Genomic DNA, 6,957 nt, shown 5'->3' with positions numbered 1-6,957 from the left:
TTTTTCACGTTCTGTAAGGATTTAAAGTTTAACATATTAATGATGGTTAGAAAGTACCTGTTTCATGTTATGTCTAAGATATTTGATATTCAAACAGATAGTAAGGTTAATTTCAACAGCCTATGTTATAGTGTAATAATATCATTCTGCTTCTCTTCTGGAGGGTTAAGTTTGCAGACCAAAAATTTAGAGAAAATGAAGGGCTGGAAGGACAGCTAAGTTTTTTGGCCTTAGCCCTTTAAGGTCAGTGAGGGTCAAGGACATAAGAGACCCTATACTGTAGCATCCTGTAAATCAGTGGTTTCCCAAATTTTCTGATCAAGGAGATTATGGGGGTCACCAAAGAAAGGGATCAACAATGTAGAGTGTGCCTAAGGAGAGTTACCTAGAGAGAAAACATTCTCTCAGGCTTTCACAGTGAGGAAATTGGTCAAGCAATGGCCATGACTCATCCAGCTGGCTGACACAGACAAAAGTGCAACAAACTGCTGTACAGGGTTTCAGGGTAAATCTTTTTTTTTTTTTTCTCTGAATGCCCTCAGGGCAGGTTTGGCTGGCTTGAGTTGTGGGGATCAAATTGCAGCAACCTGAGCCTGACTGCTTTGTTGAAGCAGCCACTTAAAGAACTGAGCTAAGGGGCAGGCCTCCATTCAGGGTAAATCTTGAGATGATTTTACTGATATTGTCAGATACACAAGTTACATTTTTAGTTATAAGTCTTGCTTTAAGTTGGTCTTAACCATCCAGCAGAAAAGTATAAAAATGAGGTATAAAAAGTAATGCCATATTAATATGCTGAGCTGTAAAAGGCTCAAGTCAACAACTTACAATAATGGCCAGTTCTGGTAATAGCTCACTACTATTATGGACTATTGTTCTATATTGAGTTATTTTGCTGAATTCAAGTATTTACAACATTTAGACTGATTTTAAATATGAAAAGGTCCTTTTATAGATTCCTCCAAATATAGCTTCTCTAAGTGTGCTGGAACACCGATCTCTGACAAAACGAAACCAAAAAGGGGTATCAATAAAGAACCATCTTGCAGTGAAAAAAAATATGTATATACAGGATATTTAGGATAGATATACAGCTACCTTCTCTTAGTTCAATGAGAAGAAATGTTTGTATTAATATTTTTAGACATAATACCATGTCTACATCTCTTCCTTTGAATAACTACTATGAAGAGAACATTATGCAATGTTTTAAATATCATAACTCTCCTACTAACCTCTTTTCAAACTGTTTCATTGCTATTTAATCTTTTTATCTCATTAAAATGAATAAAAGATAAAAGACAAGGGTGAAAAACATAATTATTTAGTTGAAGAAAACCGTTAGTACTGCTGCTCAAGGACCATCCAAGATATGGGATCCCTGGCGTTCATAATACCAAGTTTAGACATCCAGGCACTTAGAAAGTCTGGCAGCTATGACTCAAGAGGCCCTGTCTACTGTTTCAACTGGTGGAAAATCTGGGCATTGTTCTTATGATGTTGGTTGTTTGGGCATGTAGAATGCAAGAATTGTGGTGTCATGGAGGCTTCCACCCAGATTTCAATGGAAAGCCTAACAGGCTAGGCAATGTGCTTCTGAAAGGGGTTGTGTCTGAAAAGTGTTAGACATGAAGCTGAAGGTGCAGTGGAAATGACAGGGATTGGGGATGTCGGGTATGTTGAACATTTTGCAAGGAAACTGCAGGGCATGTTGGTGGCTAGCTGAAGGGAAACCATGTGTGTTGCAACTCACAACAGTGGTGGGGATGCCCAAGTCCTATAGGTCCACATCTCACTCCCATGTTTGCTGGATGCTGGACATGAAGCTACACGACCTAGTGTCTATCCTGCTGGGCTTCACTGTTTCTTTGGTTTTGTTTTTTGTGTCTTACTATTCTTCACTTTTGAAATGGGAATTTTTATCCTGTGTCATTTTACATTGGGATTTTATAATTTGTGTTTGATTTCTTCAGGAATGCATAGATATAATTTCCTCAGAGTCTCAGAGGGGACTTTGACTTGGACATCTGAGCAATGCTGGAATTGTGGTGATTTTGTGGAAAAGACTATTATAATTTTAGTTGCATGTAGGATAGTTCCATTATCTTAGGCAGAACTCTGATCTTGTTATTAGCTTTATTTGGAGGTTAATTATGGTTCAATTGGATGTTTTGAGTGTCAAGTTGGCAAGGGGAAGATAGTGACCATTAATAATAATAGTCAACTTGACCAGATTGAGACACCTAGAACAGGGGTCTCTAATCCCCAGACAACCAATCAGTACCATTCTGTGGCCTTGTAGGACCCAGACCTCTTAGGAACCAGCCCACAGATAAAGCAGGCAGTGAGCAATGGGTGTCAGTGAAGCTTCATGTATCTTTACATTTGTTCTCTATTAATTGATTACTGCCTGTGCTTTGCCTCCTGTAGCATTCTTGTAGTATCAGTTAGCAGGATTTAAGTCAGTATTGAAAAGGTACTGTAGTCTATGAATGATCTATTCAGTATTTTAGTTTTCCATTTGTGTCCATGTCTCTTTTCTGCAATGCCTATTGTCTCCATCATACTTTTGGTAAGTTCACAAGTTAAATATAGCCTAAATGCATGAAAAAACAAATGTCCCTAAAGAACTTATTTGAAAGGGAGGAAAGACCAAAGGATGTGACCACAGAAGACTCTAAGACTGCCAACAAAGAGATAACTCTACATAACAGAAACTAGAAAGAAAGAAGGTAAGAAACTGCCATGAGCTCTACTTAAAATACAGGTTCATTGTAACAAGTAATTCACATTTTCCAAACCTGCTTTACATAACATATGGTGATTGGCTATCCAACAAAAATGTTTTTTTCACATGGGTGCAGCTATGACTTTAAATGTCCCTCCAAATCCTGATGTGGTCATAGGTAGGACTTTTTGGAGGTCGCTGGATCTAGCCTATGTGATGCTGGGTTCAAGAATGTGATGCTGGGAGTAGTTCATGTTGTGACGGTAGGTTACAGCTGCCACTCATAACTTATAAGGTTGTGGGGTTAGGAGCACTTCTATCAAAGATATAATGGAAAGAAAAAGCTTTTCTTCTTATTGCTTGCCACTTCTGCTCTGCTGCCTTCTCACTTCTTCCTGACATGAACTGTTTCTCTTCTGTGATGCCATTCTTCCATGCCACCTTATGCCTACCTTAGATCCAGTCAACTAAAGAGTGAAATATCTACCAACTGTGGATGGAAAGAAATCTCTTCTCTTTTAACTTTGAATGCTCAGTATTTTGTCTCAGCATTCAGAAAAGTAACTAAGACAGAATTTGGAACTAGAGAACTGGGTTTGCTACAGTGACTGTACCTGACTATATGGGTCAGGAACCTTTGGGACTGCCTTGTGGAAGGAGTTGGGAGAGTCTTGGAGGTCCTGGCTGAAGAAACAATCCTAAAATGCCTTAAAATGTACTTGATGAAAGAGTTTGTTTAGAGTTCAGTAGATAAAAATGCTGAAAGAAGTGCTATCGGTAAAGACTAGGCTCAGGAGGTTTCTGCTGGAAAGAATGACTGCATTGACTGTTGGACTTGAGGTAATGTGTGCTAGTCCTTCAGAGAAATTTTACTGTGCTTTATTCATGTCTATAGACATTGGCTGAGACTGAGATTAAGGGAAGTAGACTAATTAATATTGCAGAAGAAATTTCACAGCAGTCTAATGTTGAGGTGATGTATAGAAACTTTTGGGTTTTTTTAAAAGCTGGATTTATGTTGAGAACAACAAGACCAGCAGATGGTTTAAGACATTTTGAATTTATCCAGAAAGGAAGAACCAGTAATGACATGGACTGCAGAGATAGAACAGAGGAGAATTTGGTGGCTGAGAAGAAACTGACTAATAAAGAAGATGGTCTAAGGACATCATAAGCAACAGAAGGACTCTAGACCTTGCAGCTTCAAGGTTGCAAAGGTGAAAGACAGCCCAAGAGTGCCATGTTCCAGAATGGTTGTAGCCAGGGGAAATTGTTCCTCAGAATTTGGTTCATAGGCATTCAACCCCACAGCAAAGACCGAGGGAAGCCAGCTGGTGGAGACCTTGACATAATCCATGTAGTGCTGGTTTTATGTGTAGTCAGAATGGAAGAGCTGAGGGCTCAGAAAGTCTTCCATCCAGATTTCAGAAGCCCTGTGAGTGTGTCTGAGAGAGCAGCATGTGAAGCTGTAAATGTCAAGTTGAAGACCCCAGAAGTTTGGGGAAGGAGGAATGTGGATTGCCTGAGGGAAACTGCAATGAGTGAGCCACGCTGGCCAAAGAAAGATTTGAGAGCTACAACCACCTCCGGTGTTATAGACAGACCCAACCCCTTGGAATTCATAGCTTGCCACAGATTACTAGGGATGCCGGATGTGGAGCTATAGGATTTAGTGTTTTCCCTGCTGGATTTTGATCTTTGTTTGTATTATTTTCTATCTCCCTCTTTCTACCTTTTGGCATAGAAATGTTTGATAAACAATCAAATGTTTATTGTTTATGTTGGAAATATTTAACTTTATTTTCATTTGTACAGGGGTTTGCAATGTATAGTTTGTCTAAATTTCAGAGGGGACCAGCCTTAGACTTCAGCAGTGCTGAAACTTTTAGGGCTTTGGCAACTCTTGAAGATGGATTAAATTACTTTTACGTAATAGGATGTGGATGAAACTTTGGCGAGTCAGGGGCAGGATGTTATTACTTGTGTCTAGATGTCCTCCCAAAGCCTCATACAATCAAAGATGGACTTTTTTCAAAGGTGGCTCTATCTATATTATGTGGGGCTGGGATCAAGGATGTGATGCTGATGATCCATGGTATGATGGTGGGGTTAAGACTGCCTCCCCCTGGTTGTGAGTGTGTAGCCTGGAAAAGATATAAAAAGAAAGAGGGTTGCTGCTCATTGCTTAGTATTTGCTTCCTTGATGTCTGCTGCCTGCTATGAACTCTTTCTTCTCTGAAATGCCCCTCTGCCTCTGCTCTTGTTTTAGAGCAAGCCAATTATGGCTGAAATCTCTACAAACTGTAAACTAAAATAAAGCTTTCATCCTTTATGTTTCAGGACTGGATATTTTGTCTCAGCAAAGAGAAAAGTAACTAAGACAAATACTAAGCACTTGGCATTAAAGACAAGTCTTTGGAGTTTGATTTTGAAGTTTATGAACATGAAAGACAGAAATAGTTATTGAGGTCAATCACCTCGTCAGATGTTTCTCCAATGAAAGCACTATTCTGAGTGGTTAGCTATATTGTTAAAGCTAAGAAGCCCTTTACTGTTGGTGAATATTTCATCCTATTTGCTGCTAAGGACATTTGTCATGAATTTCAGGAAAGGTTGAAGTTCAAAAGTTAGCACATATTCCTCCCTTCCTACAACTATAACTAGGCAATTTGATGACACAACAGAGAATATTGAAGCACAATAATGAGTTACTAAACTGTGACATCCATGTCAACAAGTCTATCAGTGTTGATAATAAGGCAAAAGTGCCTGTTTCTGTGTAATGTTTTTCAAGATGATCTGTCTGAGGATTTGTTGTTTGTGCTTTTGTTGCAAACTAAAACCATAGCTGGTTTCTCAACTGATCAAATTTTGTTTCTGAGTGTGAGTCTATGCTTTCATCATCTACAGAGAAATGCTGGTTGGCTGAAAAATATCACCTGCACTCAGCAGCATTTTTCAGGATATGATGAAAAGTATCAGTCATGTTAAAGTACATGTCCTTAACTCATGCCTATTCATGCAGATGTCTGTGGAAATGGACACAGAGCAGAAGCGTTCTTATTTTATATACAGAAGTGAGATGACTTTCTAAAGTAGATCACTGTTGAAAGTTTTTGAGTTGTGAGAGCTGCTCCAGTTATTTATTTCTTTTAAAAAATGTATTTAGTAAGGGTCTCACTACACAGGTTGGACTCATAGTCATCCTCCTGTTTTCAGTCTCCCAAGCGCTGGTATTACAGGCATGCAACATCATGCCCAGTCTCAATTGCCGTCTCAGTGCGTCCCAGAAGCAGGGCCAGCACAGCATGCTGGGACTGAATCCCCATCCCTGTGCCAGCCTAAGAAGGCATGTTAGTCTGCTGTGCTATCTGGCCAGCCCTCCAGTTATTTCTTTTAGAGACAGAGTTAACAATAGCAGCACACGTTAGTGACACAGAATGTGTTGTAAAGCTTGCTTACTTTTGTGGTATATTTGGCCCGTTCAATGAACCCAATCTGCCACTTCATGGTAAGAATGATAGTTGTGTTTAAACCAGCAGATAAAGAGGCTGCATTCAAAGCCAGATTTGAATTATTGGGTTTTACAAGCAAAAATTTTAATTTTGACGTATTTCAAATAAAAGGGTGAGTCAGGGCCTTCTCTTTCCTAGGTTGTTCATAATCACTATTTCAGCTTTCAAAAGAGTTTCAGCATTATTTCCCGGACATAAAAATCCCTGAACTGGAAAGGAGTGGATCTATTACCCTTTTATGTATAATCCATGGCAGTTGATTTTATCTTTGCTAGAAGAAGATCAACTGCTTGAGAGCTCAAATAATGTTGACTCTAAAAGAATGAGACATATTCAAATCTCTGTACATTTTGCATTAACGTCAAGGTAGTCCTGAGACTGCCGCAAAAGCACTGAAAATTTTACTTCCATGTCCAGTATTCCATTTGTGTGCGAACAAGGTTTTCCTCGACAGCAACAAAAACAAGATTGTGGTATAGTTTGGATATAAGCAACACATTTTGAATGCCACTGTCTCCCATTACTCTTCCATGGGAACATCTAGTTGTGGGAAAGCATACTAGGTGCTCCTCTTACTCACTTGACATTATGATGAGTTGTATAATTATTTCATTGTTTATTACAATTTAATAATGATAGAAATAAAAGTACACAATAACTTTAATGTGCTTGAATTGTCCTGAAGCCACCACTTTCCTTTTATTTTGAGACAAA

The sequence above is a fragment of the Octodon degus genome, unplaced genomic scaffold (assembly GCF_000260255.1).
Source record: "Octodon degus isolate 3935 unplaced genomic scaffold, OctDeg1.0 scaffold00114, whole genome shotgun sequence".
Taxonomy (NCBI): domain Eukaryota; kingdom Metazoa; phylum Chordata; class Mammalia; order Rodentia; family Octodontidae; genus Octodon; species Octodon degus.
The sequence above is the reverse complement of the archived record's forward strand: the minus strand, read 5'-3'. Positions refer to the sequence as shown.